The sequence below is a fragment of the Anser brachyrhynchus genome (assembly GCF_964034855.1).
Source record: "Anser brachyrhynchus genome assembly, chromosome: 6".
Taxonomy (NCBI): Eukaryota; Metazoa; Chordata; class Aves; order Anseriformes; family Anatidae; genus Anser; species Anser brachyrhynchus.
The window spans coordinates 8229882-8256008 of NC_137700.1; the positions used below are offsets into that span (position 1 = coordinate 8229882).

The 26127-nt window shown below is 36.6% G+C and overlaps 1 protein-coding gene and 1 long non-coding RNA gene across 4 annotated transcripts in view; one reads left to right on the top strand and one right to left on the bottom strand.

Annotated features, from left to right (window-relative positions):
- The window catches only part of LOC308197526, a 32681-nt gene extending 6607 nt beyond the window's left edge, over positions 1 to 26074 (bottom strand). Inside the window, exon 1 of the long non-coding RNA XR_013953054.1 lies at positions 983 to 26074. This is a non-coding gene — a long non-coding RNA (uncharacterized lncRNA). The remainder of the gene's footprint in view (positions 1 to 982) is intronic.
- The window catches only part of ADK (adenosine kinase), a 293154-nt gene that overhangs the window by 173682 nt on the left and 93345 nt on the right, over positions 1 to 26127 (top strand). The window lies entirely within an intron of this gene.

Sequence of the window (26127 nt, forward strand, 5' to 3'; positions counted from 1 at the left end):
AAGGGCGTGCAGTGGGGCTAGTGCCATCACCCACGAGGGCAAGGCAGAAGAATGCTCTGTGTGTAGGACTGTCTATTCAGAAGGCACCAGGAACGACTGGTGACCTAACTTCCTAGTTTCAAACCCTGAGTGAAGCGGACGTGACATGAGCCGTCGCTCCTGCTGGAGCAGGAGGAGGTAGCTGGAGATGCAGAAGGGCTGGGGGAGAGCTGTACAGCTCTCCATGGGCAGAATGCTAACAAGTAAGCTGAGTAGTTGGTGAAGGGTTTTTCTGATTTGGTGCAGTATGGTGTTTTTTTTTCTTTCATTTTTTTTTATTTTATATGCAAATCTACAAGAAAAAAATGAAATGGAAAAAGAGGCATAGTTTTTAACAGGTTTTTACAGCGTCTGAGGAAGAAATGAAAAAGCAATAGTGAATTTATGGAAGATATAAAACAAGTGGGTAATGCATAGGATGTTTGTGATGATCTTAGTAGTTTGGCATAGGAATTGAGTCGGTCTTTAGATCACCTGTACTATAATGACGTGATCTAGATCAGAGACTTTGAACATTACCACAACATGAATAAATAATAAAACTCTGTTAATAAGAAACAGCAGCCCATCTGCACAGGATGCACAGCCACCCTAAATTCTATACATGTCAAGTGTAGATGAGAAACTCTGGGTTTCTTGAGGTAGTGCGCTGTTCCCATGTAGAGGAAATTTCCTTAATAAAAGGCTAAGTCATTAAGAAAGAAATACTTCTGTATGGAAATACCTCTTTCTTTTTTTTTTTAAGAAAAAAAAAAGGCATGTATATTCTAAAACAAAGTACGAGTTATCTGGGTCTGGCAGAACTTCCTGCTTTTGAGACTTTAAATTATGAGATGGCAAGCATTGCAGGACAGGAGCTGTCGGGTCGTTTTGTAATTGTGAAGCAGTAGAACAATGAAAGCTGAATAGTCATGACACAAAATAATTCACTCAAAGGTCTTACCTTCCTCTCTGTTTCTTGCTTTCTTGAAATGTAAAGGCACCAGACAGATGACAAAGGGAAAACTCAGCTGTCCACAGAGAGAGACACCCTAATAAGCACTTAGCAAGATACTTAATGATTAACTGTGTGCATTAATTAGTTACAAGTGTTGTGTCATTAATAAATCTATACTTAATTATAATGTTAAATACCTTAAGTGTTTTATGATTAATTCCATAACTAAAACAAGTGTTCACATGTTTGTAAATAAGTGATGATTGCAGAGTAATTATCGTTAGCTTGAGTAAAATGAATTGTTAACTGTGTCCTAGTAACCTATTCCTTTCGCTCAGCCTAAGAGGGGATGAAAGTTGTGGTTGGGAGAGGGGGTGTGGAAAATTACTTACTGTATTAATGTATTTGCAAGATAAAATTCTCTGCTGAAAATACTCCTGTATATTTTCAGATTATAATAATGTAAAACAGATTCAGAAACAGCAGCTTATTTTTAGCAACAATAGATAATACTGTTTTTTCATAGGTCTGTTAGTATTTTCTTTCTGCAGTTTAGAATGTTTTTGAGTTAATGAGAAAAAAGTAATCGTCATGTGTGTTTGGCAAAATGTTGTCTGTTTATGTGTAGTTCCTTAGAAGAATAAATAAAATCTAAGTGGAGTTTATCTTGATATTAAGTGATTGTACAAAATGTGTCTTACAGTCTATTTCTACCCCATTAAAAGTTGGACAAACTCTCGTTTAACTTGAGCAAAATCAGACCGTTATTGTTCTTCACATAAGGAACTGGTTTAGTGGCTTAAGCTACTAAAATGCAATTGAGAAAACTGCATTTTCTTAGAACTATAAATTAAAGTCCTCATTCTTCAGAGACAAATGACTTGAGTGCTTACTAGTCTAAATAAATAAATAAATAAGGGGGGTCCTTTATTTTTTTTTCTATTAAGTTTTCTAAGAACGGCAAGCGGTTTCATTCTTATTCAATATTTTTTTCAATATGTGTTCTTCAGACATTTTCACTTAATACTTTGGGGCTCATTTTGTAGAACAGATATCAGAAAATTCCGTGTAATTGAAAAAGCAGTAGGAAGATGTTTCACACGTTTGTTTCTGCTCCTCTTACCTCACCACTGAAAAGCTTAGCTTATTGGTAAACTCCTAGGCTTCTCTTAAGAAAAAATAATGCTGGCATAAGAAGAAGAGTTTCTGTTTATCAGCTCTCCTTTTCTGAATGCATTCCTGGAGGCTTTGCTGTTATTGCCACTGTCTTACCAGATGGGTTTCATTGTGGTTGCTCATCCATCGGACTACTTTTTAGTTCCTCCTGTGCGTCATCATAACAGGAGAGAAAGGGCTCTCTAGACACGGCCTTGGCTGGACCACTCAAGGAACCTGAGGCACGTAATGTGGAGTCTGGAGCCATGAAAAAGTCCTGGATTTCCTGATTGTTCCATTAGAAGATTTTGCAGAACCTTGGCTTGGAAGCTTGCTGTTTGGTTTAATTCAGTAATGCTTGTTGTGAAATCTTCTGAGCTCCTGTTATAAGCACAACGTATTAGTATTATTTGCCTCGTTGTTGACAATTTGCCCCCAGGGATAGCTGCTTCAGCCAAATATTTCCATTTGTATTTACTAGAAGATATATATTTGATATACCCATGGGTCCCATCTGTCCCTGTTATGATTGTGATGTGCTCACAAAGGAAACTATTAATTATATTTCTGAAGAAATTAGGGGTGTCTACCAACAACATGTTCTGTATTAATATAATGATATGTAAAGATATTAAAAATGGAATTTTTGATTTGTTGTCCCAACACCAAGACTTACTCATTGAACAGTGCTTCAAAGAGGAGATGATTGCATGATAGATGTGTTCAAGAAGCATGGGCTATATAAGTAAGAGTATTGTGGTATTAGATGCACGTGCACAGGTAGGTATCTGTGCACACACGTTTCTTTCTGTGCTGGCTGGAATCTCTCACAGTCTTGAACTTTATTTTTTCTAAAGATACCAGGCTTGTACTTGCATTATATAGTTCACAGTTTTTTTTTTTCCTGTAGTTTTAAGTATTTTTTATGTTACAATACAAGTGCGATTGCAGTTTTTAAAATCTTCATTTTCAGACATGAGAAATAACATTCATTTTTATCTCAGGGTAAATTTATTCTAGAGGTCAGATAACCAGACTTTAAAATACTCTTAGAGAAAGTCAATGCAACCTTCATTTCCTGGTCACACAACTGGCCTTAACACATACTTTAGATAAAAACAAATAAAAATCTTAGGCAGGTACAATGTTATTAAAAAAAAAAAAACTTTCCTTAATGCTGCTGTGTTGTATGTGTTTTTTTCCAGCAGCCAGCAGAACTTGCAAAAGCCAAGAGACAGATGTAGAATTTCTGTGGGACACTATTGATTTTACTATCTCTCATCAATTGCAAATTAATTTTGCTGCAGTTTATAAAACACTTCTATTGTTCTAGCTCTTGTTCTTAATAGCAGATGAGAATCTCTAGTTCAACTGAATTAAACTATTACAACACTGTGAGATAGAGCCAGAAATGAAATCTGGCTTACATGCTCAAGCATTGGAAGTCTTGCTTTCTGGAAAGCAGCCCATAATAACTTAAAATTTATATAATTTTAACTCCTTGGTATTCTTCAGATGCTTCAAGCTCTCTACTGGACATCATGGCACAGATTCATTAACCCAAGTTCTGTCAAAGACCTTCTGCCTAGTATTCCCAGCTGACTGCCTCGGTTTCACAAGCGCCTTACCCAGTAGGATGCAGTGAATCAAACAGAATCAATCCAGCCTCACTACTCCACCTCTGAAAAATACTCAAAATAACTGAATGTGTAACATTTTATTTTTTAAGTGCAAACATCCATTTTAAGTAATGATGGTTTTTAAGATGCATGTTTTATAAACTAATTAGCCATGCCATCTTATCTCCTTACCTTATCTGTAGGTCAGTGGCCTGTTAATGCATGAGGATTGTTTCACTGTGCTGCTGCTCCTAATTATCTTTTTGAAGATGTTGAAAGGAAAAAGCAACCAAACTCCATTCCATCTTTGAAAAAAGCTATGCTGTTAACCAAGTCTCAGTCCCTTCTCTGTAACACCTAAAAGTTGTTTGTTTTTTTCCAGAGAGAAATATAGGAAATTCAAGTTTAGTAATTTTTTATTTATTTTTTTAATGAGAGATGCATCTTTAGAGAAAAATACTCTAAAACTGCCTTACATTTTGGAAGCACACATTAGATACCTAAAAAAGGTACTGTTTAGAATATAATTTTTAAAAAGTGAAATGAAAACATTTTCTAGCTTTCAAGTCGTGGGATGCAAGACAATTTGAAGGCTTTTTTATTAGTTGGGTATTTGAAGTCTTTTTCTGGCTATCTAACTATGAACTGGTACAACTACCATCTACTTCACTTGCCACTGGGTTCTCAGTTTGTACCTTTTTTTCCATAATAGATACCACAAAAGAAGAGGCCATTTTGTACTCAAAACGGTAAAATCACTTTGTAGTAAGAATCTGCATTAATGTATTGAAATACCAGATGAAAGCAGATGACAAGTCCCGAACAGGGACTCAGTCTGTTTCGTAGTCCACATGGTCACGGGGTGAGCAAGAAATATATCTGTGAAGAATGAGTGTTGATCTGATCCTATTTACACAATAGGAAATAATAGGAAGTTTAAAAAAAAAAAAAAGTATTTTTTAACTGCATGCCATCCTAATAATATAATAAAAATATTTACTGTTTAGCAGTAAGTAGAATCTTGCACACACATTTCTTCTCCAGTCCTCTCTTTTCCAGTGGAAAATTGCACGTGATACACCTTTGTGTCTTCTTTCTTTGTATTCTTCTGGGAATTTCTGATTGTTTTTACTGATAATATAAAAGCTTAAGAAATGCAGTGTGCCAAAATAGTCATTATTGAAATAGAAGAATCACCAGTAAGATGCAGCAGTCTCATGTCCTGTATCTGCAACATCCCTTAAGTTTAGAACTGGTGTAAATTCTGATATTTGTTGCAACATCAGGCCATTTTCATAATTCTGAATGTGTGCTTACAGCACTTTCGCGGTAAAAATGATTTCATGCAGTTTTGAAGAAAATTCAAGATGGCATTCCTTCATTTAGCATGTGCAAGGTTAGTTGGAGACTTTAGACAAAAATTTTGCAGTCCTGGAGATTAATTTGTTGGACAACTAATATAAAAACCCTATTTTTTAGAACTGAAAATCTGCTATACATGATAGATCTTCTTAACTATAATAAATAATAGCCCTTCTGTTCAAACATGTCGATACATTCCTGAATATTGTGAACACAGAGGACAATACTTACGACAGTCATGATTGGCCAGACAATCCATAGCAGAGCTTACAATTAAACCAATTTTTTTCCTATCCAATTTATTTCACACTGTTGTTGTTGTTAGCCCATAAAGTAAGCACATGAGCTTTAAACTCCTATTATAATTTCCATTTTTTTCTAGTACTGAGGAAATCAGTGACAACCTGTGACAGCCATTGGCCTGTAGACTGTATTAAAGGCAGTACAGGTCAGATCTCTGAAAATTCATGCTGCTGTTTTCCTCAATTGTTGCAGTCCTGGAGCTGTGAACAGCCCAAATAACTACAAAAGAACATCGAAGCATCACGTGTTCTGCTGAAGTCAGATAGTAGGTTATCACTGGCGTACTAGAGGCATGAAAGGGAAAACAAGCATGAAGTTACTTGGATGAAGCTTTTGGTAAATTGAAAGGAAAGTTTAAGGGTTCAATATTCAAAGCTACTTGCGTGTCTAGTAACATTGAGGGTCACCAAGATTTGTTCCAAAAGTAGTTTGTCAGCTGTATGCTAGCCCTGCTTAGGTTCTTTTTGAAAATCCTTTAGACCATGTCCAGTATTACAAGGATGAACAAAGCATATGTGCTTCTCTTCAATTTCATCTATTCTCTTTTGCTGTTTTCTCAAGTTTATTCTTTTCTCACTCTGCTCTGCATTGTGATCAGTCAGAAACGATGGCATGTTTGGACAACATATGCCCCTAAACTCCTTTTCTGATGAAACATTTGTTATGTTGAAATGTGACTACTAGTTTTCATGTTGTTGAGATATGCAGGCTTCTGTTACTTTTAGCTTTTGGTGTTGGGATTTTTCAAAAAGAGCCAAGTAAGGTATGCTCCTTTTTGAGATAAATTAGTGGTTGTGTGAGGTTATGTTCATGGGTGAGGATTTCTACAACCACTAAAGGGCAGTGCATGCCATCTTTCGGTTTCTCTTCTGTAGCTGTTGAACTGTCCTTGCTATTAAGCATGTTTAGATAGAGCCCATTGCTGGGCTTTTTTTTTTTCTTTTTTTTTTTTTGAGAGAGGGAGCTTTGTGTGAGCTTGGTGTGGTTTTTAACACATAAGATTAAAGATATACTGCTGTGAGCAGGACATGAAGAGAATTCCACATACTGTCCTGTTCTTGTTCTTATTCAGAGGCCAACTGCCATATGCTCATAGCAAGTAAAAGAGCTGCTTGTTATTGAAACATTTTTGTTGGCCTAAAATTGGCTTGTGTTATAAGAGGAATCGTAATTTCTGTATTGGTTCTGAAACAGAAATACTGTGCAGATCTAAAGGCCTGGTTATGCCAAGCACAACGTGTGGTATTTACTGTGCAACTGAAACTCATAGCTGCGCTAATAAGTAAATATGACCAGGTTTTGGATTAAGCAAGTAAACAAACATAATAAATGAAGATATTTCAAATCGTGAATCTTATTAATGCACTGTGACAAGTATACTTTGATTATTGATCAAGATGGTAATGTAGTAAATGTGTAGTTGGTTACATTAAAAATTTAACTTCGAACATTTAGCTAACAGTATCCACAAAATACTCTTTGGGATATGGCTTTTTTACTGGTACATGGCACCTGTTGGAAAACATGGTTATCTTTTTTCTTTTTTATTAGTGGTAACTACTACATTATAGTATTCTGCATAAAAAATAACGTCTGAGCAGGACAAGACTGCCATGAGTCATTGCGATGTTTTATATGACAAGTGTTGGCCAAGTATGTGATATAATAAAGTGGAATAACAGAGCTGTACTTCATGTTTTTTAGGTTGGTAGTTTGCTTGGTCTTTTGGGTTGTTTTTCTTTCAATTTTAGCGATGCATCAGATTTTGGGTTCAGTTAAGTGGAACTGGAGAAATTTTACCCTAATGACAAATGAGAAATCTTTTCTTTCTGTATGCAGGAAGTGAATAAAGTCCTATAGTGATTTGAATAAGAACATCTCCTTCTGGGGAATTTTTTGTAATCTGAAGGGTTGTTTTTACATTGATACCATTGTGTTTTCAACCAAATTCTAGTGGCAGAAGGAGTGAGAAAGTCATTTTCTTCAGTTTGGGTATGACAGGAATGCAAATGTGAAATAGATATTCAACTGTTTCAAAGAGAATATGCAGCCTGATGGCTGCTAGTCCCTCAGTCTCAGGTCTAATGGCTTAGCAGGTCTTTATAGACTATTGCCATGTTATGGAACCCCATGACATCTAGACTGATGGAATATTGTATTTTGCTCAGTTGTTTTCTTTAGCTTTTTTTTTTTTTCATAAGAAGGGTAGTATTCAAACTAACTGGTTACAGTGAGTTCCTTTTCCAGCAGATGGGAATTCCAGGAATCAGATTTGGGTAGGGAAGACTAAATGACCAAAGGAAGGAAAGGGTCAGTGCATTTTGCCCATTTTTTCTTAAAAGCAACAGAAGCTTGTGAAAAAGTATCAATTCCAGTACCTGGCCTCCCTTCTTTTAAAGCTAAGTCTTTGAATTAAATTACCTGGAATAAACTAGGCACACAGCAGCATAAGAAAAGATAGGCCATTGAATTACGTATTTTAATACGAAGATTTTTTTTTACTGTGCGTTGAGTAGCTTATAGGTTGGGTCTTTGTAGGTTTTGTTTGTTTATTTGTTTTGTTTAAGAAAACTTTTTGGAAAGCTTTTTCTTTAAAAAAAAAAAGATGCAAAAGTGTTCTGCTATAAGAAAAAAAATCTATCCTTAGTACTTCCTGGTGAATCTTTAAAATGATGAGATGGTGATAAGTATCCCTCCAAAAAAGTCAAAAATTCAAAAAAAAGTCAAAAAAAAAAAGGTCAAAAAGTCAAAAAAAAAAAAAAACAACACCAACAGCTGGGATTGCAACAAGGCTTTGTTCAGTGTCCTACTGAAAGGTGACTGTTTGGTGCACTGTCTCTTTAGGCAGTTTCCAGACCAGATTTTTGTGAGAGAAATATCTGCAAGAGAGTGTTGGGGAAGTGATTTTATCTTTGTAAAAAAATACTGGATTTGATCAAAATTAATTTTTCTCAACTTTTAAAAAATAAAAAAACTTTAAAAAAATATTTTACCAGCACAGGGTAATGCATAGTCCTCCCCTGTTGTCATCTGATGGAGAACTGAATTCTAGACAGAGCTACTGCATGCCTTCCTTTCACTTTCTCTGCTTCAGATTTCCTGGAAAGATTACTATCTTAGCTCAGAGAAGACCTCCAGCACAAACCAAATTTTGGCCCAAATTAACAAAGCTCTGTCAGGAATGTGGCTTGGATGTTAGGAAAAGGTTCTGCACCGAGAGGGTGGTTGGGCACGGGGACAGGCTCCCCAGGGCAGTGGCCACAGCACTGAGCCTGCTGTGGTTCAAGCAGTGTTTGGACAATGCTCTCAGGTATTTGGTTTGGTTTTTGGGTGGTGCTGTGTGGAGGCAGGAGTCAGTGTTTGATGATCCTTGTGGGTCTCTTCCAACTCAGAATATTCTATGAAACTGAAAGACTGACAAAGCTGTGGACAACTGAGGACAGTCTTACCATTTGAAGTATGAAACCACTTAAATAATGATGCGACACTGAAGGGGAATCCTGATGTGAGCTGTTAGGTATCAGATAGCTTGTTATCACCAAAGGAGGTGCAAGAGACTGTTTGTCCTGGTTGTTTGCAGGGCAAAGACAAGCATCTTTTCCCTTTACAGGACTTGACTGCTAAGTTGAGGTTCTTTCTATTTGTCTCTGAAGCATTGGAGATTGGTCACAGTGACACACATGAAGAAAAGCTGTATGTTATGTTACTCCTCCCAGTTGTAAATATGTCTGGGGCCTGATTGGTGTGTCTTGTTCATCTACTCATTGATAAACTCTTTGACAGGTTTGGAGTCAGAAGGATTAGCAGGACATTTTTCCTCTTTGTTCATCATGGCTGTGGTGTTCTTCCAAAGGCAGTTTAAATTTCATCTGATAAATTCCTTATCACGTTGCTAGCATCTGTATGCAGAAAAGTGCTTGTACCTCTGATTGCTTCTATTTTCTCAGGAAGATGTTATAATTGTGGATTGAGGTCTTTTGCATCTCACATTAATGTTATAATTTGGGGAACTGTTCTAATTTTGTTTGTTTGTTGGTTTGTTTGTTTGTTTTCCCATGGTTTTGCATGGTTGTTTTTGGCTGCTAGCCTAGTAGGTAGAGATATTTAATAAATATCTATAAAAAACACCACTTCTTTGTGTAAGGAGACTAGACATGACGGGTGCAATACCTGCGTTCCTAGTTGTTAGGAAGGTTACATAGCTGGTCAGTAATGAGTGTACTTGTTGATACAGATGTAGATCGCATGACTGAAGTATATCCAGTTTGCAGGGATGAGAATGTTAGCCTTTGAGTCTGTGTCTTCCTGGAGAGCCTGGTAACATTGCACAGCCACGTGTTTCTAGAAGATGCCGTGATCTGTTTTGCCACTCACTTGCTGTGTCTGAGGCAGATCGCAGACGTGGCGTGAGCGGCAGCAGAAGATGCTGCTGTCAGCCTAAGGCCTTCCTGGCTCCAGCTCCCGGAGGAGAGGGAGCCACACTGTGAGGTCTGAGCATTGCCGGCTGAACCGGTAAGGAAGCAGCAGCAGTTAGCTGCCGAATGAAATGCACCAGTGGCACCAGCGCCGGCAGATGGGTCTCTGTGGTGTCCGTAGTGGTGTGAGCTTACAATCCTCAGTGGACTGACATTAATCTGCAAGGACTTACTACCTAGGGTGAGGTTGAAGAGTTTTAATGAAACAGCAGGCTCTTCAGTTCCATGCCGTGCGTCTCTTTACATTTACAGTCTGGCGTTTTATACTGATATACACCAAAAAGCATAGGAAGATGCATGTTTCATAACAATGTTCTACAAAATATCCATAAAAGTCTATGTAGAGAAACTTTCAGTATTTAGACTAAGCTATTAAAGTGTATTTGTATTTGTTTGTTTGTTGGTTTTTTAATTGAATTACAGGAATATGTTAGTACTGAATGGTATATAGCCTTTTAAAACAAGAAAAGAAAAATCACTGCCAACTGCTGAACAGCTAATTCACTCAATATAAAACAAAGATGCATTTCTGTTGGGATAACGACATGCATCCCATCTCCTTGACAACCGCTCTAATTACCTCAGCTTGGACGATCAATATTTGATCTTTTTCCCACTATACAAACATGTCACTTTAACTCCATAGCTTTCTCTTAGCTTTTTGATAATTTGCAGCCAAGTGAAAATGGTTCTTTCTATTTCTTCTCCCTGGCTTGAGGCCAAGGGTTCTCTCAATAGTATAATGGAGTTCATTGATATGAATTTGTTGATCTCCTGGGTAGTTTTTCACAAATTTAGGGCAATTAAAAACCTTTAGAAAGCATTTCAGTTGGAGTTACTATTGGTTGTTCAATAATTTTGCTTTTAGAAATTACTTCATCACTTTATGATCATTTTTGCTTCATCTGTTCATAAAACAACTTCAGATGAAAGACAAAACACCATTTTATTGAGTAGTTTATACAGACATAAGAAACAACTTTCAAACTTTGAATTGAGTGGCAGTTTAGAAATACTTTAATTGAAACTTTCAATTTGTAAGAATAAGAATTTTTTATCTTATTTTGGATTTTGAAAGTAATTCTTCCTTTCAGTACAACAATAATAAACCTTGATGAACTTTATAAATGCTTACAAAAACTTCCTAGACATACTTATATAAAATAAAAAAGGAACCCAGGGTTAGGGTGAGGTACTGAACTTATTTTCACATGTTGGTAAGGAGTCTAGTTTCCTTGTAAAGAAAATGGAATTTGTGGGAAAAATTAAGAAAGTAGCAGTCACATAGAGATGGAACTTGAACATTTCTTTCTGGAAAACAGGGAGAGATGTGCTCTGTCATTTTGGAATAAAAGGTCCATGGACATTTACTTTGATCTTCTTGTATATGTTACACACATAACTATGCTGTCTATGAAATGCAAAACAAAAAAGAAAAAATTCACTGTGAGTTCCATGGTGAAAATATGTCAAACAATTCCTCAAAGATTTTAACAGTGTCTGGGTGACGGAAAATGGTGGAGTTTTGTTTGCCAATAGGTGAGCATAATGCTGAGATTTCAGGCAGCTTCACCTTGCAAGGATATAATGGAATGCTGAGAGATCTTTGCTTTGATAAGGGGAAAATTACATTATTAAAAGGAAAACAGCTGTAGCTGATAATGTTTAAAATTATGGGAAAAGTTATTTCAACTTTATACCAAAACAAGGAAACAAACAAAAATCTGTCTAGCCAAAATTCCCTACCATAATAATTTTCTACACTAAATTAGGAAGTGATCCTGTGAAGTAAATGGTTTTTTTTACACAAAGACCTAACAAAGCTCTGATGTGATAATGATGATAATAATATTGAATATGCAAAAAAAAAAGAGCAGAATTAAGGTTATCTGTGGTTGGTCTTGATGGTGGCTTTCCTCATCTGTGAAACATTGCATTCTGCAACTTGAGGAAGAGTTTTTGATTGCACAGGGTGTTAAGTGGAGGGGAAGCTGAGCGCAGAATGGCAAAAGATGGAAAGTGTGAAGTATAGAACAAATTATTAGCTATTATCCATAATCTCCAGTGAACAGGAGTATCTGCCTGAGTAGACAGACACACTTTCACTCTTATTGTACCCCAAGCAGATGCAAGTTTATGATACAATATTCTGATGTGTCCAAAGACCAAATAGCCATCCATATTCTGTGCAGCACCAAGCATGACGTAAGGTACCGATTTGCTCAGATCCACCTATTAACTAACTCAGGCTCAGAACTGCACTAACATAACTTACCCAGCTCTTGAATTTGACTGTACTTGCAGTCAGTTGGCCCAAATTATCTGTGCATCTGCCTAAAAAAGACTATTTGAAATACTAAATCTAAATTAATCAATTTAACTGAAGTGTGTCCTTATCAGTTTCTGAAAGTACACTGTGCTTTCTTGTTGATCATTGCATTTATCATTTCAGAGTGGATTCATGCAAACCTCAAAGTAGCAAACTTGTTGGAAAGAAAAGGCACAGCTAAGTACAGCGTTATGCGCCAAATAATTTTAAACATGTTAGGTATGAACAGCAGACTTTTCCAAACGAACTGATCATGCTTCCACTCACAGGGAACTCTGGTACATTGATCAAGTTTGTGGAGGTGTTAGTACATGGGAGATGATACCCTGCAGTCCAAAAAAGCCTTGTGAGTTGTTCAGTGTGGCAGTTCAGAAGTAGTGAACACTCAAAATTCATGGTAGGGAACGGAGGGATTTAATCAGAATAAACTCTTTCTGTCATGTGTTTTATTTACTCATTTGTTTCCTTTTTTTTTTTTTTCCTATGCTGTCATGAGCGGGAATCTATTTTGTTGAAAAATACTGAGATTATCAGGGGTGGACAGTGCAATGTTTTTTGCTATCGGGAGTAGTATTGTCATCTTGTTATTTTCTCTTTAGAAATTACTGTCAAGTTCTTGGTGTTTTATGGAAGAGTTTAGATACTTTGCTTACTGCATGCTGTGTTTATTAAATAGTTACACTGTGATGAATTATATTTGGTTCATAGTTAGACTGAAAGGCTAGTATGCCCAAGGATATGTTAAAATCTTTCCTACTGCTCATATTTGCAAAACAAAATCTGTCATAGTCGTAAGTCAGGACAAAAATACGTCTAGCCAAATACTCTGTATCTGACAACAGCTAATATTAAATATTTAAGGAAATGGTAGAAGCAAGAGTCTTTCTTTCTTCTGATAGCTTGTGGCGGTCAGCAGTTTCTGGACTTTAGTAATCTGAAGTTGAATCTGGAGCACCATGATATATGACAATTCATTCATTTGAAGAAAAATTTCTTTTGATATAATAGGATTGGTTTAGAACCTTTTTATTTTTTTTTTAAATTCATACTGTCACATTTTTGCTTCTTCAGTGTAAAGCATTTTAATGTACATCCTGAGAATCTTGGCAAAGATTGCTTGTATTCAGGAGCTACCGAACCTGTAATTTGGAACAGAGTACAAGAGTAAATCATTCAGTACCCATACTAGACAAGCAGAGTGTTAATAAGGTGACACTATTTAACTGAGTGTAGAATCATCTCCTTGAAGGCAAAAAAAAAAAAAATCATTTCCCATGAAATACCTCCTTTACTTAGGCTAATTAGATTCACATTTGAAAAATCTTCACATTTAGCAGTGGCCTAATTATTTAGCCAACTAAATATATTGCTGTAACCAAAGGGACAGTCAAGAAAGGAATTACATTCTGTTATTTGTATGATGTCTTTTTTTATCTACTACAACAATTTGAGTCCAACTTTGTTACCATATTTATTTTTGTCAGAAGGCCCAAATCCAGAAGAAAGTAATCCTCAGGGGAAGAGGAAGAGGTTGAGAGAAGGGATAGTTAAATGAAAAAGTAGGTAGAAAAATGTAAAGGTTAAACCATTAAATTCAGTGTCTCCTTATATTTTGTTTCTATATTGTCAAATCACTATTTTCCATAGCAAGATACATAGCTTTGAACTGTGGATGTTGCTTTTCTTGCTTTTTAAATTATAGCTATGCTACTTCTGACCCAGATGGGTCATTTTGTACTTTCTCTTGGTTTTGTAGTTACAGAAAAGATAAAGGCTAGATGCAGAAATTATCATTGTGGAATATGCTTGTCAAGTATTTTTAGATACAGGATAGCTAATTTTATCATAATACATCTAATTAATAGCCCAGTTACTTTAGATAGTAAAATATCTTCAGGACCCATTTCAGTATAAGCATTGTATGCAAAAAGGAGGAATGGTTTTCATGCACCTTATAATAATTTGTTAATTAAAAGTAAATAGGGCTCTTAAGCGGAAAATGAAATATCCCATTGCTTGGAATACCCTGATGCAGTTTTTATTACAGGTTGCATATGGTATCTGTTAGGAATTTGAGCATGGGTTGGTTGTTGAATTATTGTGTGGATTAGCTGTAGTATTTGAAGGTTCTCGACTTTAAAAGCATGTGTCTGTTTTAAATCCTACATAAATTCCTCACAGTTTTTTAGAACAGTCTGTAACTCTAACCAGGGCATTTTTAACACCACAGCTTCAAACAACAGCAGGGGCAAATCTAAAACATTGCTTTGAGTGGTTTCATAACATCATTAAAAGATTTCATTTTAATTAGATAAATTCCCCCTTTCTTTAACTTTTCAACCTTTCTCTAGTATGTTCTACAAGGCAAGGGGTGAAAAGACTAACTAAATTGAATTAAATATTAAAACATTAAAATTGGCATTTTAGAGCTCATGAGGAAAAGACAGGGAAAAAAATAATGAAAAACATATTTCATGCATATTTTAGATTTTATTTTTAAGACCTTTCCAAAACTATTATGGATATTCTTAGTAAGAAATATTATAGGTTGTGTTGTCTCCCTGGGCAGCTAAAGTTTCCAAAAGGAAGTTCAATATGTAATACATCTTTCACATGTTATTTTAATAAAAAATCAAGTCATTTGTGTATCCACTGTTAAATGGAGACTCATTGTTTGGTCGTGTTTCCCTACATCAGCAAATACATTTAGAAAGAATAAAGTAAACTGTTTTTCAACTTGCACTATCTCCCAAATCACATGTGTCTAAAGGATTATGTTTATGTTACAGTAGAAGTGATCTGAGGTTGCATGTGAAAATAGCTTAACTGGTGTCTCCTTGCTTGTGTCTGTGTCCAGTTGTGGCTTTTTTTTTTTCTTTAATGTATGCATTCATTTGCATGTAGTTGCATGTTTGCAACTTTTGACAATAATTGAGCTCTCTCATTCTTCTCACTCAAGAGCAGAAAAACTTTCTTGGTATCAAAGTAATGTGATCTACAGAAGAGTGAATGAAGGAGAAATTACTTTTACTTACATTACTCTTTTTCCAGAGCAATTTGTAATTTATATAAATATTGTTGAGGGAACCTGGTCACTGCATGTAGGCACTGAGCTGCACTGTAAAACCAGTAGAGCTCTCACCACGGTGGATCATTAGTCTGGAACATGCTGAAAGAATTATAACGAGTCTTTGCAGATTTAAAATGCTGTATAGCACGACTGTAATTTGTGTTATTGCCTTGCTGTCCCTGGTATTGGTAGAAAATGAGTCACTCCCTTTGATGCCTTGTGAAACACGGTGTCATAGGCAGCATATGTTTATCTTGTTTCTGAGGCTGTTGAGCGCTGACTTGTTTAAGAACATAAATTCTGTTCAAACCCATTTGAATGAGTTCTCGAATTTGAGACTGAGGCAGGTACAGTAGAGTTAGCTCAGCAGTGTGGTACAGTCAGGAGAGGGGTTTTTTTGTGCTGAAGTTGGCCTTCATCCTACCTGTGAATACATCCAGTCTCTACTGTAGCAGAAGCTTGGGTAATGGAGCTTTAACACAAGAGTGGACATCATTTTCCTGTGTGCTGGGCCTGAACTTCCCTACTGGCCTACACAACAAACATGCCTCAGGATTTTGGGCCCAGTGCTCAGACACAAAATCAGAAAAGGGGCTTAAAGCAATGGGATTTAGGTCCATCTTCAGGTAAATTTTCCTGTCGGTGATTCAGACTGTGGATGATCAAAGAGTTATTGGATAGTTCCCAAAGGGGCCGTGGAAGAACGTTTTACTCATCTTTCGTTTAGATATATTGTAGCTTTGCTTGCCCACACAGACAGTATGTTCTCCTCCTCTAGAATGTTTTTCTCCTTTCATATATAGTCTCAGTGCTTCTGACAAGGGAGGTACTGCATATTGAAGGCACCCAGCGAAGATAGCTAGAAACACCAGTAATTCTGGTTGTGGTCTCAAGGGTTACTTGTTCATGGCTAGAGATTTCTTTTTTAATTTTCCCTGCGTGTACCAATGGAAGATTTTTAAAGGGTGGATTATGCCATTCGGTTTGTCAAGGAAACCCGGCTTTTTGTTTCAGTTCACCGAGGCCTTAGCAGTCATGATGTACTAATGGAATAGGAAAATAATATTGAACAGCTGTTACTGGATTATCTGACTGGATCCCAACATTAAAAACGCAAGTAGCAACTACCTAGATTTATTGAGTCTGTAGGAGCTGACAAGAAGGCCTTTGACAGTCAAGGACTTCTATTTCTACCTCTTACTGTAAATTGAAAGTGACTTGGCTCCCTTTTCGGATTAGATATTGTTCAGTTTTATATATTGATCGGTGTTTTCTAAATGCTTTTAAGGCTTTTAGACCAGGTGTTATTTGAGGAGTCAGTTTCTCTGTTCCTTTGTGAGCTGGCAGAGTGCTAGAGTGTTGCAAGGTGATTGACAGGGCATACTTGTGGTTTTGTCACTTACCCTTCTATGTAATACAAAGAAATAAGAGAGAAGAAATAGAGAAAAATAGATTTATTAGCTTGATAGTTTCATATAATTATGTCTAAACCTCTTTGCATTTTTTTTCTAACAACATCGTAGAAACTACAGCGTATTTAAGAGGAAATTGAAGTAACTTCTGAAAACTATGTTCTGGAATTAAATTCTATTTGGTTTTTATTTTTTAGTGGACTCTCCATAATTTGCCCAAATCTACCAATTCTTAGTTGCCTTATGCTACTTTATGTAAAAAATTGATTGTTTTTAAGTTTTCACTACATGTTATTCAGTGGCGATACAACTTGGCATCTCTGGTAATTCTCAGACAATCTTAAAGCACTTTCTAGATTATATAATTGATGCATCATATAAGGAATCAAAAAGAATGAAGCTGTTCAATGACTCACAACAGCACTATGTGCTAGTTTAGGACAGGAAGTGTGGAATAACTATGTGCAGCTGGGTCTACAGGATGAAATTAAATAGACAGGAAATACTTAACCAAGCTGGAATTTAACCACATCCAAAATGGAATTTGATGTGGAGACTAGCACCTTTAATTATATGAAAGATTTTCAAAGGAGCGCTTATGGTCATATGTGGCCACAATTTTAATTTTCTTGTGTTGATGCTAAAATTCAGTTATTGATTGAACCAAATTTGACTTATCTTGTAAGAATGTCAAGATCCTAATTGTCTTTAAGTTATACTTGCCTTTCCTGTGAAGTATTTAATTCTTGAATCGAAATGCACTTATGATTCCCCAGGATCAAATTATCAATCAGTAATGATTGATTTTATTTTTGACTGTGTAACCATTACACCCCCCATCCCCCATTTCTTCTCGTTTTTCTATAATTGCAGGGTGTGGACAGAACTGACTTTGGTTAGTATTATGTGAGTATGCATGAAGTAAAATCATTATCAAAACAACTCCCTCTCTCCCTGGAGCCTTCTCAATGGCCTGTCACACAGACTTAACTTTTTGGATTTTTGTCCTATTATTGCAGTGCCTTGGAGCCTTAATGACAGATCCAGACACCATGGGGTGCTACCCAAAGAAACATTTACTGTTGTAGTGCAATAGGGAAAGCACAGAGAAATAAGAACAAAAAGATGACACTGGTCTGAGTATCCCAGAGTCTCCAGCGCTAGTTTTATAGTGGCCCTGGAAAAGGAGAGGCTTGTGTGTGTGCTTATGCACTTCACCTGCCTGTGGGTCAGAAAGGGATAGAAGCAGATAGCTACTTGTTTCAAAAGGGTTAGAGCAAGTAGTGAATACTCACAGATAATCTCGCTTAAGATGGGTATGAAAGCCTTGGAGGAGGAGACAAGTAGCTAATACTTGATGCAGTCAAGGAGGTGGTGAATGGAAAGTGATCTGATGGGACTGTAAATTATTTCTTTTTCAAGGTCAGTTGGAATAAGGTGATGTCTGCTCAGTTTAAGCTGTCTCACTAAACGGTGAAGCAAATGTTACATAGAAACTATTGGGAGAAGTAAAGTGAAGTCCTAAAAAAGATCTGAATTGAAAATGTGTGTTGAAAGTGTGGTTCTTAAAGTCACAATAAGTCACAACTTGACCAGAGAGAGGGGGAGTGAGAAAGGTCCTTGACCTATCAGCTTAAATACATGTTTGGTGATAAGATTATCTGCAAATAGGCTGGAGCTAGAGATGTTCTAAAGGTGTCTTAAACCAACTCCATGGACCCGTGTTCAGTAACATTAACTAGGATCTTCCAGAGGGTGTTTTGAAGGAGCTGTTAGAGAGATAAGAGCATCCAGAAAGGGAGAAATTGTGAAAGTCAAGAGAAAAAGGAGATTCCAGAAACAAAAGTGTGTACAATTCTTCTAAAAGATGCTTAATGAAGAAAAAAGAGGTTACTTAGTTTTTCAGGGTTGGTAAGAGGTTTTTAGAGACTTTGATTGCATTTATTGATGCAACTTGCATCAGAGATTTAGTATAACATAAAAAGAGCAGAAACTGAAGTCAAGTTGGAGGTTGATGGCCATATTATGGAAAAATGGGGTAATAACCAAAAGATAGGACAGGTGAACCTGGAAAGAATCAAGGGCTATTATCAGTGGATGAAAGGACAGGGTGATGTAATTACCAGTTATTTTTATCATATAACTCTAATCCTGGTGAATTATAGCATAAATTATAGAATGTGCTACTTAAAAGATTAGAAATCATTATCATAAATTCTTTTCTGTTGTCTTGCTTTCTATACCCATCCTTTCCTTTTCCTTGTTACGACAGTTGGCAAATCTTTAGCTTGCTAAATTGTACTTTATGTCATTGGTACACTGAGGCGAATGTACCAGCGCAGTTAATAAATGGAAGCAGCTGGTTTCGTTTGCACTTAAGAGAATGCACAAACACACATCCATGATCTTCAAATCCTCTGTATGCTTTGGATACAGTTCTTATCCTGAAAAGCCATGCTGTGATTTCAATTAGTGCAGATGTGCACCAAGCCACCTTATTGGCTCAGAAAAGAATTCTTTTGTTTCAACACTCGAACTGCTAGATCTGGTTAATGTTACCAAATGAAAAAAAAAATAACATCACACCTATGGTATTAGTCTTATACTCCAGTATCTGAAAAAGCTTTGGCAGAAAAAAAAAATGTTATCATCTCATAGGGAAAAGCTGAATTCATACACAGGAACTGCAGGATTACTTCGACATTTTACTAGTCCCCTGTAACACCAGCAAGTCCCATAAATGCCTAATGGAAAAACAGCAGAAAATGAGATCTGCAGCAGGCCTTTAGAGATCAAATTTATGTTGCTGAACACTTTTTTCAGGTCAGGTTTAAAGGTCAAAAGAAAGTGGATAGATTAAATTTGCTGATTTTGCCAACTTTAAAAGCCTCTTTTAAAGGTTTTCTGTTTCTATGGACAGCCCCAATATGCTTTTGGATAGTTTTGTGCAAGAACTGATACGTATAGAACTTTTACTGTATTTTTCTCATGTGAGCAAGACGATCGTATAAAAATATACATAGTTATCTCCAATGTGCCCTTGAGCAGGATCTGATTTAGATCATCTGGAAGTAATTAATATTTCCTATTAGTAAAATTTTTAGTATATATTCATTTTGTTTGCAGACTCAAACTCATCTATCACAGGGTCAGCTGTGACACCACAGTGACAAAAATAGCCACCCCAATTTGTTTTCACACTTATGTTAAAATTTATCTCCCTGTTTCTCACAAGATATGTTTCCTTTCTGTATCTCCAAGCAGAAAAGTATCTCCCAGTGAGCATCACTAACTTTACGCTCTGTACTTTCTTAAACGTGAGTAGAACCAAACAATATGCTCACTTGAGAAGGAATAAAGTGGAATACAAAAACTTAGCACAAAGGATATCTACATCATCAGTCTCTGCAAATACTAGTAACAAAAGGAATGACTGGGAGCGGGAGGATGACTGTTGGACAGTATTTTCAGAATCATAAGTAATTTGGGCACAATGCCAGAAATGTAATTTTAAAAACAAACCACCCTCTTTTCTACAGGATAGTAATATTACACAAAGACAAGTTGAGTTAGAAGCTTGGTTTCTGTATGTGAAGCTGCACAGAACAAACAGCATGTTTGTATTACCTGTATTTTATTTTGTAGTTTTATTTATATGGAGTTATTTCATCAGTCTCTAGAAGAATGAGTAATTCAGTATTTATATAGTGCAAGATGATTCAGTAGTAGCTTAATGTCAAGCTTTAGTACTTGCCAATTCAAAAAAATTTTACTTAGCCTCCACAGTCTGTCCCCTTAGAAAACTCTTGAATGTGTAGTAATTTTAGTTGTTCTCTCATTGTATATATGTACTTGTAAATTATGCTTAAATTGACAGTCCTCAAAAAGTCTTCTAAAAATTACCTGGAATTGCTCCTTTATTTTTTAATGCTTAGTGGATACTTTTCTGTTATGTGATGACTTTTAGGGTGTTAAGCTTTCAGTAAAGTAGTTCAGAATTTTGTTAATATCAAATTCAGCAAAGACCATAGACAACTGTGTGTTGGCGTTCATTTGTGTGAATTCTTTATATGCTTTTTAAAATTAGGTATCTCTCTGGAGTGGAGAAATTAAATGACATCTTTAAGTACAGATTTACCAGTGTCTCCGTATTTTGAAGTACATTTATAGTCACTCATTTAGGAAAAGCTTTTCCTTCTTATATAGCTATAAACACTAAAGAATCTTACTCCTACAGTTCAGTTCTTTAGCAAATCTCCTGCCAGGATTTGAAGAGCTAGGTGCCATGAGATCTGTGCATCTTGCATGTAGTCATCCCATGGGAGGGTTTGATGTTTGAACTCTGCTGCTAGTTATGATGCTTTTCAAACTCAGCCAAAGTGGACATAATGATTCCAGGTTCAGCGCTAACAGAAGAATTTACTGAAATGAGAGCCCAAATATCCAAGCACTTTTAGTGAAATATCGTTATCTTTTACAATCACAAACACAGAAGATCGTGTGACCAGACACAGAGCTTATAGAACTAAATGAAACAAAACTTAAGGCCTGAGTTTCAACTTATGAACAACTTATCACAAAATGTGCATGAACTCAGGGTAAATTTGAAAATTCTCCTTTCAGAATGCAGCTGATGGGACAAATTTTAATAAAATTGGATACATCTGTAGTGGTATCATATATCAACGAAGAGGCAGACAAAAGAAATAGGAATTTATTGGAAGAATCCATCTGACTTTTCTTGTGGGCAGAATTACATCTGGCATTTGTGAGGGTGTGCCATTTCCCAGATCTTCGCAGTATGTTGGCAGACTATTTTAATAGGCTTGGATGTTCATTTGGGAGAGCATGATCTCTGGATAGATACATAATTCACTGTAGTAAAACTAAGGTAAAAAACTCCTCAGAACAGACTCTTTTGCCATACGAAGAATATCCAAAAGCAATACAAATTTGTAACAGCCACTCAGAAAAGCAGACGAAGTATTACTATATCAAAATGCCAGACATTCAGATGTTTTATAAAACTTAATTTTTCAAACAGCTCCTTGTCATCTGTATCCTCTTCTCAGAACATAGAATGATTATAATGGTCATTATGGAAAATTGCTAGTCATCAGTGCTATTAAATATCCAAATTCTAAAATGTATCACACAGTCTTGAAGTTGTTGAATATTTTCCAAGAATGGTTATTCACCGTAAGTATTCTAAAATTCCTTTGCTATGCGATTAGAGTGGACAGGGGTACAGCAGGGTATATGAAATATAAGCAATCATCTTTGTGGAGTGTAGATGCCAGAAAAGCAACTTCACTGGGAGACTTCTGCAACTCCTGCGCATCTGAACGCAATTTGTGAGGAGTAAATAGGGTCAGAAGACACCTTCGATTCTTGCTTCATCCATGTGTGCTGAAGTACTGCTATACTACAGCCCATTCTCTGAAATGAGCTTTTGCAGCAGCCTGAGCCATACCACGATATTACTTGGAGGTTATGGGCATGCATTAGTTACTACACGCCCATTCTGTCAGATTTACAAAGTTTACTGCTTGCTTCACAAGTCTGAGGCCCTCATTCAAGGATGAGTCACGTAATTTCTCTCCTTCTAGACAAGGCTGGGGCTGCAGGTTTTAATAATTGACAATAATTGCTTTTGTTTAATCCTAGCAGTTAAGTGGAATAAACATTTTCTTATTATTTATATCAGTTTTCCAGCTGGGAAGGTGTGGTTGAAGCAGACTCTCATCTGGTTCTAGTTTACACTGGAAGCAATCTGCTGGGTGCTGGCAACAGAAAATGTTGACTCTCTTTGTTGGGTTTGTCCAAAGTACTTGCTCAGATGGTCAAGCTAGAACCTAAAAATTAACTTAAAATGCTGTATTTAGTGTAAGCTCTTTGTTCTGGAGCAGTTTTGACTCTTTCAGTGTCTATAAGGGGAGCTTCCCATCAGCCTGCATGTCAGGAAAGTCAAGTTCTGAACAAGTTCAGCAAGCTTTACAAAAACAGGACCAGTTTCACTGTTGGCACAATGGTAATGATTTCTAAAAACTAATATAAAGCTTCTTCCAGCAAGAGATTATTCTTCTCTTCACAGTTCAGTTTTGTGTCCTGGTGACTAATAAAAAAAATTAAATCTTAAGTGTTGGGGGGTTTATAGCACCCATGGAGAACATGTATATGGGTAGCCACATTAAGGATCAAGTTTACCTTGACAGGAGCTACTGTGCTACAATAAACACTTTTTCAACAAAAGTGTCATTTGCTACTTTTTTAAAAAGAGGCTGAATGTGCCCATGTGCTACTTGTACCTGAGTGACGGGTCAGAAGGAATGCCTCTCTAGCCTGACGAGTGGCTTTTGGGGTATGGAAACAATAAAGAAGTATTCTATTTGTTTGTGGATCCTGGTTAAATTACTGATGAGGACAGATAATATTTTATAAACCTTTTTTTTTTCCAGAGATAATTTTTTTGCACTGTGTTTCATGGGATAAGATTTTCCTACTACAGAAAGATAGAGCATAAAAGAAGGAATGGAAGGCAGTTTGCACTTCAAATTAATACATTTGAAGTGAACAAAGCCATCCATTGTGTTGCTTTCTTATGACTGTTGTTAGATATTAATTTGATAAGGACAGAGTATGTTAAAATGGGACTGAAAAAAATGTTGAACCTTTTTTTTTCATGACTGCTTTATCATACATTATAATGTTTATTGTTGAGATTAAGTACTCTCTATTCAAGCAGTAACAAGTTTCATAGTGGAACAAAAGTAAGCAGCACTCACAAAATTCATTTTCACAAAAAGAATGAACAGAAAGATATGAAAACTATTGATTATGTTGTCTGTGGTGACATACAAACAAAGTGATAACTGTTCACATCTGTAAAAGTTGAAGAATGGCAATGTCAGATTGTGCAAAGATTAGCATAAGAATCTGACATCTTAGGTGAAAATTTATAATTACATTTGACGCTCTGGTAGAGATTCGAATGAGGGTGGAATCTTGTCAAGTAATTTTTTTTGTTGTTGTTCATGTCATTACCAACTGCTTAACCCTTTGATTAGCAACAATTATTACAATGGATAAATGAGGCTATTGGAGATGGAAATTTGTTTTCTTGTGATTTATAGCAGTATTCAAATATCTATTCCAGATAGCAGCCTCTTAAGCTTAATTTTGTTCTGCAGAAGATGTTTTAAGCGGCATCATATAGTTGTCACACTCTGGGGAAAGTTCTGCGACAGTAGCTGATGTGCATCCCTGCCCTTTCTGAAGAAAATTAGGGAAGTATCAGAAAGTTATTCAATAAGAGATGTGAATTTTTTATCCATGGCTTTTGAACTCTGGTTTGGAAGTACTGCTTTTGCTTTCTTTTCTTGTTATTTGTGGAAGAGTTTGATACCACTGTGCTGGTATTTGGTTTCTTACTAGGCTGCTGACTGGGTTGGTCCATAAATGTTGATGAGGAGGCACTGCATGGAAGGGAGTAAAGAAAAAATCCTTGCTTTCCATAATAAGCTGTTTTGAAGAGAAAGTAAGCTCCAGTAAATAACTAATCATTGGGTTTTCCTATAAATGAAGGACCAGTATTGATACAGATAGACAAAAATATGTCTAAAACTTGAGATGAGACTTTCCACATTAGTTTTGAGGAATGCATGCTGCATTTTATTTCAACATGGACCAATAATTTTCATTCCAAAAAATGAGATTATTTGTGATACAGCTCCAAAATGTTCTAGTCTAGGTATTTAAAAAGTAGAAATAATGTTTATATAGCATAAGAAATAGATTTAAACTCACAGAATTGAGGAGGTGATTTTGAGACATCCCAACTTCCCTTTTTTTTTTTTTTAATAAAAGTAATAAAACATGAGCTTAAATGCTGATTTGAAAAGGAATGCTTTTTCATTTATCCCTATATGCGTCCAACGTGTCACAGTTAAAGATTCACTGATAACCTAATCTAGAATATCATCATTATAGTACATAAATTAGCACACACGTTAATGCTGACTGTTAAATACATCCCGTTAGCTTTAGTATCTATTTTTCTTATTCTCCCTTATTTTTAAGGACAAAAATTGCATGAGCAGAAAATCAAGTAAAGGAGAAACAGCGGAAAACATCTGTCGTAATTAATATTCTTGTAGCTCATTTCTGTCCAGAATACTGTCTACATGTAGGGCTGTAAACATTATTAAGATCCCATTGACTTCATAATGTGGAAATCAAGGAAGTCCCATGTGGTTTAGAAAAGGGCCTCAGGAGGACCTAATCTCTAAGGTGTTATTCTACTCATGATGCATTGTTGTGGTTTAACCCGGCCGGCAGCTAAACACCACACAGCCGTTCGCTCACCCTCCCCCCTCTCTCTCTGGGATGGGGGAGAGAAACGGGAAAGTGAAGCCTGTGAGTTGAGATAAAGACAGTTTATTAAGACAAGAAAATAATAATAATAATAATAATGATAATGATAATAATAATAATAATAGGGTCCGAAACAAGTGATGCACAATGCAATTGATTACCACCCGCTGACCGATGCCCAGCCTATCCCCGAGCAGCCGGCCCCCCACCCTGGCTAGCCACCCCTAAATATTGTTTAGCATGACGTCAGATGGTATGGAATACCCCTTTGGCCAGTTTGGGTCAGCTGTCCTGGGTCTGTCCCCTCCCCTCTTGCTGCACCCCTATCCTGCCCGCTGGCAGGACAGAGCGAGAAGCTGAAAAGTCCTTGGCCTGGTGTAAGCACTGCTCTGCAACAATTAAAACATCAGCATGTTATCAGCGCTCTTCTCATCCTAATCCAAAACATAGCACCCTACCAGCTACTAGGAGGAAAATGAACTCTGTCCTAACTGAAACCAGGACAGATATCCACCCCTTGTTGCATACCATTTATGTCATGCTCAGGTTACACTCTTTCCAATACATTCTAATTAATCACCGTTTTCATCTATGGTATATAGCAATCATGGTAGTGATTACATACAGTATTATATAATAATTAACATAATACAATTCAACTCATGGGCTATTCTTACCCAGTATTAAATCCGCTTGAGGTACACACTGGACCTTCCCATTCTTTTGCATTACCCACCAAGTGCATCCAGGTCCCTGAGCAAAAGCAATTCCACGAATGGGTTTGCCTTTTCCTGAGGCAGGAGTAGCCCAGACTGTTTTACCCAGCGTGTTTCTTACGTGTACTACAGGAACTTTATCCCCTTCTACAGTGCGTAGCAGGTTTGATTGGGCAGGTCCAGCTCAGTTGGCAGATCCCCTAGTATTGACTAACCAGTTGGCCTTTGCCAAATGCGTATCCCAATTTTTGAATGTCCCAGCACCCATTGCTTTCAGTGTAGTCTTTAACAGTCCATTGTATCATTCAACTTTCCCGGAGGCTGGTGCATGATAGGG